Source organism: Gossypium arboreum, chromosome 11, assembly GCF_025698485.1.
Source record: "Gossypium arboreum isolate Shixiya-1 chromosome 11, ASM2569848v2, whole genome shotgun sequence".
Classification (NCBI taxonomy): Eukaryota; Viridiplantae; Streptophyta; class Magnoliopsida; order Malvales; family Malvaceae; genus Gossypium; species Gossypium arboreum.
Genome location: NC_069080.1, coordinates 15094008 through 15105916, shown reverse-complemented (window position 1 = coordinate 15105916; position 11909 = coordinate 15094008). Strand labels below are relative to the sequence as shown.

General features: G+C 36.4%; 2 long non-coding RNA genes across 2 annotated transcripts; both read left to right on the top strand.

The window, feature by feature from the left end:
• The first annotated feature begins 505 nt into the window (after positions 1-505).
• LOC128284301 (uncharacterized) lies at positions 506-2892 on the top strand. The gene is made up of 3 exons (XR_008274690.1): positions 506-705; positions 1621-1662; positions 2684-2892. It is a non-coding gene; the product is annotated as an uncharacterized LOC128284301 (long non-coding RNA).
• Positions 2893-6501: 3609 nt separating this feature from the next.
• LOC128284352 (uncharacterized) lies at positions 6502-8988 on the top strand. The gene is made up of 2 exons (XR_008274778.1): positions 6502-6701; positions 8665-8988. It is a non-coding gene; the product is annotated as an uncharacterized LOC128284352 (long non-coding RNA).
• The last annotated feature ends 2921 nt before the right edge of the window (positions 8989-11909 follow it).

The following is an 11909-nucleotide window of genomic DNA, read 5'->3' as shown; positions in this document are numbered from 1 at the left end:
ACACATCCAATTCACATAAACATATACCTTGTAACGCCCCAATTTTCGGGAATTCTGTGAATGTTGGCATAGGTTTAATTATGTTAGTGGGCCTCTAGAAAGCCCAAACTTAAGATAGAACCCGACAATTTTAGTTAATTTTTGTTCCATAAGAAAAAGGGGGTGAAATTATGAAATAGGACCTATGTGAAAATGTTTGAAAATGCTATAGGCTAAATTGAAGTGGCCAAATAAATAGGAGTGCAAAATAGGAGGATTTGCATGACAAACCTCCCATTTTACATGAAGTGGCCAGCTATCATGTTGTTGTAGACAAAATGTACACTTGATATCCATAATTTATGGTTCAAATTGATACAAATTGATAATAGGTTAGGTAAATGTTCCATGATAATGGGTTAGGTAAATGTTTCATGATAATAGGTTAAGTAAATGTTCCATGATAATAGGTTAGGTAAATGTTTCATGATAATAGGTTAGGTAAATGTTTCATGATAATGGGTTAGGTAAATGTTTCATGATAAGAATTTCATGTCTTTTGTATTAAAGAATTAAATGGATGAAATATGAAGTTTTATTAAAAGAAAAAGGGATGAAAAGAACAAAGTTTTGTCCATCTTTGTTCATCATAGCTGAAAGTTAGAGAAGAGAAAGGAGAGGAGAAAGCTCTTGAGTATTCGGTCATTAGGAGGAGGAAAATTGAAGGTAAGTTCTTGGTACCTTGCTTCTATTTTGAGGTTCATGAGTTCTTCTTAATTCTAATTTAACTCTTGAAGTATATTTTGATTTTTAGTTATGTTGTGAGCATTTGATCATGAATTAAAATGAAGGAAATGGTTGTTGTTTCATGTTCTTTTGATGAAAAATGGAAGATAGGTGAAGTTGAGCCAAACAAATGAACATGCATGTGCCTTAGATGTTAAAGGGAAAAATCAGCTAACATGTTGTGCTTTAAAATGATGAAATGGAGATTATTCTTAAGTAAAATCATAGATATGTGATGCTTGATTGGTGATATACATGTTTAAATAACATGCATGCAAGTTATGTGTGAAAGAGTGAATTTGGTAATAAATCTGCTTGGGACAGCAGCAGTAACGTGACTTTGGAAAATCACCATAAATTGTGGGAGAAGAATTAGAAGCTGAATAAATTATGTAATTAAAGCTTATTGAGTGTAGTTTCTAATGAAATAAACAAGAACATATTTTGAATTCTGTACAATGAGAAATTTGATTTGTAATGAAGAGTGGTCAGATTAGTCAAACAGTGAAACATGGGAAACTTTGAGAAAAATCTGGTATTGATTGGCTAAACCAAAAATTCTGAAAATTTTATGGATAGAAGATATATGAGTCTATTTTCAAGGAAAATTAACAGAACTTGATTTGGAGTTTCGTAGCTCCATTTATAAATGATTTAGTGACTATTGCTCAGGAAGACAGCTTGCAGTGAAATTATGATTATGTGGTAAACATTGACAAAAATTTGTTAATGAGTTGCTTATTGTTTTCTTATAAGCTTACTATGATCTGTAGGTGTGGTTGGCGAATATTATAAGGGGTTAATCGTAGTTCGTATTTGAATAGTTAGATTAATGTGTTAGTAATCCAATTGTAGGTGGTTCGTGTGTGGATCTCGTCAGCATATCGTCGCAAACAGGTGTGTAACTAACACCCTCTTTCTTAGTCTAGATCGGCAAAAGCCGAAAAGCCGAAATGTCAAAAACCGGTATTTTGTAGATTTGCGAGTGTGCGAATGCTCGTGAGGTAAATCGATTAATGTTTTTGGTAAGCTGCAATGTTTGGACTGCAAAGTGCATGATTTCTGTGCCCTCGATATTTTTGGGCTTAATGGGCCAAAATTGGAATGATGGGCCAACGGGCCCAATTCGGTAAGAACCCTCGGTACGTGATTCTGTTAGTACGTGAAAAGTAGGAATATGCATGAAAAACCCTAAAATAGATAAATTACTGAAATACCTTTAAAAGTAGAAAATTTACAGTTTTACCCCTAGTAGATAAATTACCGAAATACCCTTAGGGTTAAATTGACCTAAATGCATGTTTGATTGTTGTTATTTACTGCATGCCATGTTGTTATTATCTAATGCATGGGACTGGGATATTGACAGAGGAAGTACTAAAAGTGGCTTGTCCACATACTGGAGGCTTTGCCTCAATTTATCGATAATCGAGCAGCAAGGCAAACTGTGGAGTGTTAAATGGGTGGGTTGAGCTATTCCCCACATGGAGTGTATGGCTGGTACGGGTGGAGTGTAGTGGTTGGTGGGTTGAGTAGTCTCCCCAAATGGGCTTGCATATGTTATTGATGTTGCATTTATTTTGAAATGGGCCTATGGGTCATACTGTTATCTGAATAAGGGGCTAAGGCCCAGTTTATTGTAATCTGAAAGGGCTCGCCCAAGACCACTGTTACCCAAATGGGCTTGCATATGTTTACTGATGTTGCATGTATTTTGAAATGGGCCTATGGGCCCTACTGTTATCTGAATAAGGGGCTAAGGCCCAGTTTATTGTAATCTGAAAAGGGCTCTGGCCCAGTACCACTGTTACCTGAATGGCCTTAGGCCCAATGGGCTTGAGCTGACTTGGACTTTGAATGGGTTTTCCTTACACACTGAGTTTCCCCAAACTCACCCCTTTTATTTTCATCCACGCAGGAAATCCCCAACCATAGTGGGCTTGGAGCTGTGAGAGAATTTGGAGTGGCCACCCGTTCTGAAAGTTTGATTTTCTTCTGGTGAACTGGACATCCTTTTAATTACGTTTGAGGTTTTGGGCTTTTAAATGTAATAAGGCCGCTTATTTATTTTTGATGGTTTTTATATGTTTTATTAAGATAGGTAATATTTATATTTGACTGTTGAAATTGGATAGCTTTAAGGCGTGTTTTCAAAAACAGTAATTGTTTTCAAAATAACACAAAAACAAGCAAAGCTTCCGCAATGAAGATATTTTCCAAAGTTAATCACTTTTCCTAAAAAGGACTTAATCAAATCGGTTTCCTAGAAATATACATGACGTTAAGGTATGGCAATGGTGGTTTGCATGTCTAGGATTGGATCCGAAGGGAGTTTGGTACTTAAGCAGTCCGATGGACTCACCTCCTCTTTTCCGGTTTCCTACCTGGTGCACAGCTTCCATTCACTTTAACCCTTAATGAATTAATCTTTTGAACATCAAGTACGATTTTCTAGACTTAGAATGAATTTTTTTTTTATGTTTTTGATGTGGCATGTCGGATCCGGCCATAACTTCTGGGCCGGGTTTGGGGTGCTACATTTAGTGGTATCAGAGCTTAGATTACAACAACTCGGCTGTGGAATGGGTTTACAAAAACAAAGATTTTTGAAAGCGAAAATTTTATAAAGAATGCGAAAAACTTGATTTTCAAAATTTAGATCTTTAGAAGGTGGCATTCCGAATCTCCGGCTCAAGTCTGTAAGTATTCTGAATTTTTCTGAATATTTTCCTGAATTATCTATCTGTACTAAAATCCTGCTAGGATACTCTAGATAGGATGATACTGAAACCATAGGAAAATCTGATAAGAGACTGAAACTGTAGCTAGACTTCGATTCTGTGAAAACAAACTCTGAACTACTGTCTAATTCATAAAACATCTGTAATAAACACTGGAATATTAATTGATGCATAAAAATTCGTAATCAAGATAATACGATATGAGTACAAGAGCTACTCGTGGAAGAGGCCGTGGACGTAGCCGAGGAAGGGCTCGAGCGGTATCTTCGTCTTCGGGACATATGCCGGCGGCAGATGCACCGGTACCACCGACAATAGAGGTAGAGTCTCATGACCGCAGTGCCGAGGATGATGCCCTGTCACAGGCAATACTTCGTGTTTTGGAAAAGGTTGCCGGAGCAAGTTCGGGCAACGAAATTCAGGGATCTATTTCTGAATGACCTCGGGACTAACGGAACAGAGATCTTTAAGGGCGTGTCTAGTATAGCCCCGAATGTGGCGGAATATTGGTTGGAGGCCACAGAACGGATTATGGACGACTTGGACTGCTCTGAGGAGATTGTGAGTGGGGTATCTGTACTAAGTCCCTTGGGTCACTCGGTTAGGGTAGACAAACTGTATAGGGATGTACCCTTAGAAACTCAAGGTAGGATTTTCCCTGGAGATCTGATAGAGTTACCGTTAGAGAGTTTGATCTCATTTTGGGAATGGACTGGCTTGTTAAGCATAAAGCGACTCTGGATTGTGCTGTTAAACGAATGGTGTTAAGCACCACAAAGGATGAGGAGGTTATGTTGATAGGTGAGCGAAGGGATTATTTGTCCAATGTGGTGTCGGCATTAAGAGCCGAAAAGTGGATTCAGAAAGGTTGGGAGGTCTATTTGGCATTTGTAAGTCAGTCGGAAGAGGAGGGACTGACAATGGATAAGGTTAGGACCGTAAAGGAATTCTAAGATGTTTTTTCGGAAGAACTTCCAGGATTGCCTCCGAACCGAGAAGTGGAGTTTGGAATTGACTTATTGCCTGGAACGGCACCAGTGTCTATCGCACCGTATAGGATGGCACCGAAGGAGTTAGTAGAGTTAAATGCTCAAATTCAAGAGTTGTGGGATAGGGGCTTCATTAGGCCAAGCGTGTCTCCATGGGGAGCACCGGTGCTATTCGTGAAGAAGAAGGATGGTACAATGCGGATGTGCATTGATTATCGCCAGTTGAACAAACTGACGATTAAAAATAAGTATCCACTGCCAAGGATTGATGATTTATTTGACCAACTTAGAGGAGCTTCGGTATTTTCCAAGATCGACCTTCGATCTGGATATCATCAGTTAAGGGTTAAGGAGGCAGATATCTAAAAGATGACATTCAGGACTCGGTATGGTTATTACGAGTTTCTGGTTATGCCATTTGGACTAATGAACGCTCCTGCAGCGTTTATGGATCTGATGAATCATGTGTTCCAACCATTTTTAGATCAATTCGTAGTCGTCTTTACTGACGATATCCTGGTATATTCTGAAACTGAAATGAAACATGATGAGCATCTCCGTATAGTGCTGTAAGTATTAAGGGAGAAGGAACTCTTTGCGAAGTTCAGCAAGTGTGAATTTTGGTTGAGGGAGGTAACCTTCTTAGGACATGTGGTCTCTGCTGAGGGATTAAGGTGGACCCTCGGAAAATTGAAGCGATTTTGGAGTGGAAGCCGCCTAGGTCGGTGTCGAAATACGGAGTTTTTAGGATGGCGGGATACTCTGAAAGGTTTGTGGAAGGTTTTTCGTGATAGCAGCACCTCGACAAAACACATAAGGAAAGGAGTATCGTTTGTATAGACTAAGAAACAGCAGGAAGCTTTTGAGAAGTTGAAGAAAGTTCTGACTGAAGCACTTGTGTTAATTCAAATGAGTGCAGGAAGGATTTTACTGTGTACAGTGACGCATCACACGTGAGTTTGGGCTGCGTGTTAATGCAAGAGCGTAAGGTGGTCGCATATGCATCACGATAGCTTAAGCCTCATGAGGGAAACTATTTGACTCATGATTTAGAGTTGGCAGCAGTAATATTTGCACTTAAGATTTGGAGACATTACTTGTACGGAGAAAGGTGTATTATATACACTGACCATAAGAGTCTTAAGTATTTGTTGACTTAGAAGGAGCTGAACCTTAGGCAAAGAAGATGGATTGAGTTGCTTAAGGATTATGACTGTTCGATCAAGTATCACCCAAGCAAAGCTAATGTGGTAGCCGATGCTCTAAGTCGTAGAGCTGTATCTGATCTGAGAGCAATGTTTGCTCGTCTGAGTCAGATGATGATGGAAGTCTGTTGGTGAGTTGCAAGTGAGGCCAACTGGTGGATCAGATTAAGGAAAAACAGTTGAACGATGAGTCCTTGGTCGCTCGCTTTCAACAAGTTAAGGAAGGAAACTTCGAGTTTGGGAGCGAAGAGAGGATGCAACAACAATACCCTCATCTGTTTGGATTAGGTAAATTTCGAGGACGAAATTTCTTTAAGGAGGGTAGAGTTGTAACGCCCAATTTTCGGAATTCGTGAATGTTGGCATAGGTTTAATTATGTTAATGGGCCTCTAGAAAGCCCAAACTTAAGATAGAACCCGACAATTTTAGTTAATTTTTGTTCCATAAGAAAAAGGGGGTGAAATTATGAAATAGGACCTATGTGAAAATGTTTGAAAATGCTATAGGCTAAATTGATGTGGCCAAATAAATAGGAGTGCAAAATAGGAGGATTTGCATGACAAACCTCCCATTTTACATGAAGTGGCCAGCTATCATGTTGTTGTAGACAAAATGTACACTTGATATCCATAATTTATGGTACAAATTGATACAAATTGATAATAGGTTAGGTAAATGTTCCATGATAATGGGTTAGGTAAATGTTTCATGATAATAGGTTAAGTAAATGTTCCATGATAATAGGTTAGGTAAATGTTTCATGATAATAGGTTAGGTAAATGTTTCATGATAATGGGTTAGGTAAATGTTTCATGATAAGAATTTCATGTCTTTTGTATTAAAGAATTAAATGGATGAAATATGAAGTTTTATTAAAAGAAAAAGGGATGAAAAGAACAAAGTTTTGTCCATCTTTGTTCATCATAGCTGAAAGTTAGAGAAGAGAAAGGAGAGGAGAAAGCTCTTGAGTATTCGGTCATTAGGAGGAGGAAAATTGAAGGTAAGTTCTTGGTACCTTGCTTCTATTTTGAGGTTCATGAGTTCTTCTTGATTCTACCTTAACTCTTGAAGTATATTTTGATTTTTAGTTGTGTTGTGAGCATTTGATCATGAATTAAAATGAAGGAAATGGTTGTTGTTTCATGTTCTTTTGATGAAAAATGGAAGATAGGTGAAGTTGAGCCAAACAAATGAACATGCATGTGCCTTAGATGTTAAAGGGAAAAATCAGCTAACATGTTGTGCTTTAAAATGATGAAATGGAGATTATTCTTAAGTAAAATCATAGATATGTGATGCTTGATTGGTGATATACATGTTTAAATAACATGCATGCAAGTTATGTGTGAAAGAGTGAATTTGGTAATAAATCTGCTTGGGACAGCAGCAGTAACGTGACTTTGGAAAATCACCATAAATTGTGGGAGAAGAATTAGAAGCTGAATAAATTATGTAATTAAAGCTTATTGAGTGTAGTTTCTAATGAAATAAACAAGAACATATTTTGAATTCTGTACAATGAGAAATTTGATTCGTAATGAAGAGTGGTCAGATTAGTCAAACAGTGAAACATGGGAAACTTTGAGAAAAATCTGGTATTGATTGGCTAAACCAAAATTCTGAAAATTTTATGGATAGAAGATATATGAGTCTATTTTCAAGGAAAATTAACAGAACTTGATTTGGAGTTTCGTAGCTCCATTTATAAATGATTTAGTGACTGTTGCTCAGGAAGACAGCTTGCAGTGAAATTATGATTATGTGGTAAACATTGACAAAAATTTGTTAATGAGTTGCTTATTGTTTTCTTATAAGCTTACTATGATCTGTAGGTGTGGTTGGCGAATATTATAAGGGGTTAATCGTAGTTCGTATTTGAATAGTTAGATTAATGTGTTAGTAATCCAATTGTAGGCGGTTCGTGTGTGGATCTCACAAGATATCGTCATGGCGGTGTGTAACTAACACCCTCTTTCTTAGTCTAGATCGGCAAAAGCGAAATGTCGAAAACCGGTATTTTGTAGATTTGCGAGTGTGCGAATGCTCGTGAGGTAAATCGATTAATGTTTTTGGTAAGCTGCAATGTTTGGACCGCAAAGTGCATGATTTACGTGCCTCGATATTTTTGGGCTTAATGGGCCAAAATTGGAATGATGGGCCAACGGCCCAATTCGTAAGAACCCTCGATGCGTGATTACATTAGTACGTGAAAAGTAGGAATATGCATGAAAAACCCTAAAATAGATAAATTACTGAAATACCTTTAAAAGTAGAAAATTTACGCTTTACCCCTAGTAGATAAATTAAAAAATACCCTTAGGGTTAAATTGACCTAAATGCATGTTTGATTGTTGTTATTTACTGCATGCCATGTTGTTATTATCGATGCATGGAATGGGATATTGACGGAGGAAGTACTGAAAGTGGCTTGTCCACATCTTTGGAGGCGTTGCCTCAATTTATTGATAATCTGAGCAGCAAAGGTCGCAAATCTGTGGAGTGTTAAATTGGGTGGGTTGAGCTATTCCCACATGGAGTGTATGGCTGGTACGGGTGGAGTGTAGTGGTTGGTGGGTTGAGTAGTCTCCCCAAATGGGCTTGCATATGTTATTGATGTTGCATGTATTTTGAAATGGGCCTATGGGTCATACTGTTATCTGAATAAGGGGCTAAGGCCCAGTTTATTGTAATCTGAAAAGGGCTCTGGCCCAGTACCACTGTTACCCAAATGGGCTTGCATATGTTTACTGATGTTGCATGTATTTTGAAATGGGCCTATGGGCCCTACTGTTATCTGAATAAGGGGCTAAGGCCCAGTTTATTGTAATCGAAAGGGCTCGCCCAAAGACCATCATTACTGAATGGCCTTAGGCCCAATGGGCTTGAGTGACTTGGACTTTGAATGGGTTTTCCTTACACACTGAGTTTCCCCAAACTCACCCCTTTTATTTTCATCCACGCAGGAAATCCCCAACCATAGTGGGCTTGGAGCTGTGAGAGAATTTGGAGTGGCCACCCGTTCTGAAAGTTTGATTTTCTTCTGTTGAACTGGATATCCTTTTAATTACGTTTGAGGTTTTGGGCTTTTAAATGTAATAAGGCCGCTTATTTATTTTTGATGGTTTTTATATGTTTTATTAAGATAGGTAATATTTATATTTGACTGTTGAAATTGGATAGCTTTAAGGCGCGTTTTCAAAAACAGTAATTGTTTTCAAAATAACACAAAAACAAGCAAAGCTTCCGCAATGAAGATATTTTCCAAAGTTAATCACTTTTCCTAAAAAGGACTTAATCAAATCGGTTTCCTAGAAATATACATGACGTTAAGGTATGGCAATGGTGGTTTGCATGTCTAGGATTGGATCCGAAGGGAGTTTGGTACTTAAGCAGTCCGATGGACTCACCTCCTCTTTTCCGGTTTCCTACCTGGTGCACAGCTTCCATTCACTTTAACCCTTAATGAATTAATCTTTTGAACATCAAGTACGATTTTCTGGACTTAGAATGAATTTTTTTTTTATGTTTTTGATGTGGCATGCCGGATCCGGCCATAACTTCTGGGCCGGGTTTGGGGTGCTACATACCTGTCACATACAAACTCAACTTTTGCATTAGTTAAGCAACATCATATAAATTCAATACAAAGATAAATGATTGATGAGCTCATCAATTCCATAATTTTCATGTTCTTCCATTTATCATATTTATCCCGTTAAATTTCTTAGAATTTTGATGGATATTCAGTAGTACACTTTTGTGTACAATTTCGGGTTCGTCAATTCGTACACATATGGGTATACCCATTTTCTAGAGAGCACACTCCCGTAAACCTCATTTCTTACACCGGGATTACCAGTCTAGGCTAAATCCCCTGTATCATATGCACAAAAAGTATCGTCGCGATCACCAATCCAGGCTAAATCCCCTGCAATGACAATTACCCTAATGAGCTTAATTTGGACTACCCGTCCGGGCTAAATCTATTTCACACATATTCTTAGGGAGGGCTATATCATTAGGATTACCCGTCCAGGCTAGGTCCTTTGTACCGTCAATTCCCTTTTTAGTGATCCCTCAAAGTCTATTTTATTCAACCGGGATTTACTTCCCTATTTTATCGAGAATTATCAATTTTTCATCAAATATCATACAATGAACATCCAAACCATATTCACATCAATAAACATACATTCCAAGCATTTAAGAATATAATTCAAGTTACACAAACTTACTTGTAACAATTTGTAGTAGCTGTAGATATTTTAAGGACTATTCTGCAACATTTTCCTTCCCTCGTTTATCTTCAATTTCTTGATTTGATGCAAAAATTATGAAATACTAGTTTAAAGAACCCCTCCTATGGCATTTTGGGTGATGAGAATGAAGAAAAATCAATAGAAATTTAGAGATTTCCACTTTAGTCTTAACTTTATTTAGTTAATTATGCAATATTCCAATTTTGCCCTTAAATCATCAATTTTCTTGTTGATTTCATGCCGTTGCCGTCCAGCCCAAATAATTTTGGGTCTAATTACCTTTTAAATCCTTTCTCATTAGACACTTAAGCTATTTAATCATTCTAGCAACTTTTACACCTTTTCAATTTAGTCCTTTTTATTTAATTGACTACCCAAACGTTAAAATTTTCTAACGAATTTTTAATACCACAATACCAACATTTCATAAATATTTAAAAAAATTTCAACTCAGTTTTACGAGATTGAGGTCTCAATACCTCGTTTTTACCCAATTACTTCAATATTTTTTTAAATTTTTTCTAATTAACCACTAAATTGGTAAAATTTTTCTATCGGTATTTTCATACGACTTTCCTATTATATTAATATTCATGCAATAATTTTTAAAATAAATATTCTTTTTAAATCAAATTTGTGGTTACGAAACCACTATTCTGATAACCCTGAATTTAGGCCATTACATCAGCCATCGCTACGGTTCATTCATCAGAACGAGCATTTAATCATTTCACCAGATCTCGATGTTGATCACACAAGCTGTCGAGAATACGCAACTTATGCAAGATTTTTATCCATCAAAATGGTCTATATCATCAGAACAGAATATTTAATCATTTCATCACTTCTCATCCTGGCCCAAACCCGAATCACACTAATTATTCGTATTATCAACTCTCAAGTTGACATAATATGTTTATAAATTTCAACTTTATTTATAAATTAGAAATACGAACTTACCGGGCTAATTTTTAATAATAGCCAAAGTATAGGGACTACCTCGTTACCTTGTCCTTTCCTCGGTCACCAACACATTCGTGATCTAAATCAATAGTTTCATTCAATTAACTAAATCGATAGCCAAATTTAATCATTCTATACAATTTAGCCATTTTTTTACAGTTACAAAATTACCCTCAATATTTCACCTTTATTTAATTTAATCCCTAAACCCCAAACCCCAAACCCCAAACATGCAATTTGCCCATTTTCTCTTAAACCTATTTCATCCAAAACCTTCCATGGTTTTCCAACAGCCTCTATTATCAAGTAAGAGTAATTTCATCGTTTTAGCAATTTAGTTCTTAAACATTAAAATTGTCAAAAACTACTATACAAAATAGTTCAATCTAACATTTAAGCTTAGAAATCTTTCAAAAACTTCAAGAAATCAACTCAACTCATCAATGACACAATCCAAAAAGTTTGACAGTTTTACAAATTAATCCTCGGGTTGGCAAGATTAAGCTAATTCAAGTTCAAAAATATAAAATTTACTAAAAACAAGCTAAGATTTGCTTACAAATCAAAGCTTCAAGTTGGAAGCTAAGAAACCCTAATTTTCCCTTTGAGCCATGAAGAAGATGAAAGTTTTAAGCCAATTTATCATCCTTTTCTTTATTTTTTTAAATTTATATACTTAGGTTTTATTGTAAATAAATCAACTTTCTTAATTAATTCTAAATTGATCATCATTAAGCTTAATTAATTTAACCACACATGCATAACCTGATGCAAACCCACTACCTTATTTTTCTTAGGTTAAATTACTCATTTAATCTTCCTTCATAATAAACTTAACTTTTATATCCTTTACAATTCAGTCCTTTTACCTAATTAACTTTCTAAATAATATAATCTCATAACTAAATTTTAATACTACACTAATGACCTTGTAAATATTAAAATAATAAATATTTACAAATCGACACATCTGATTTGTGGTCCCA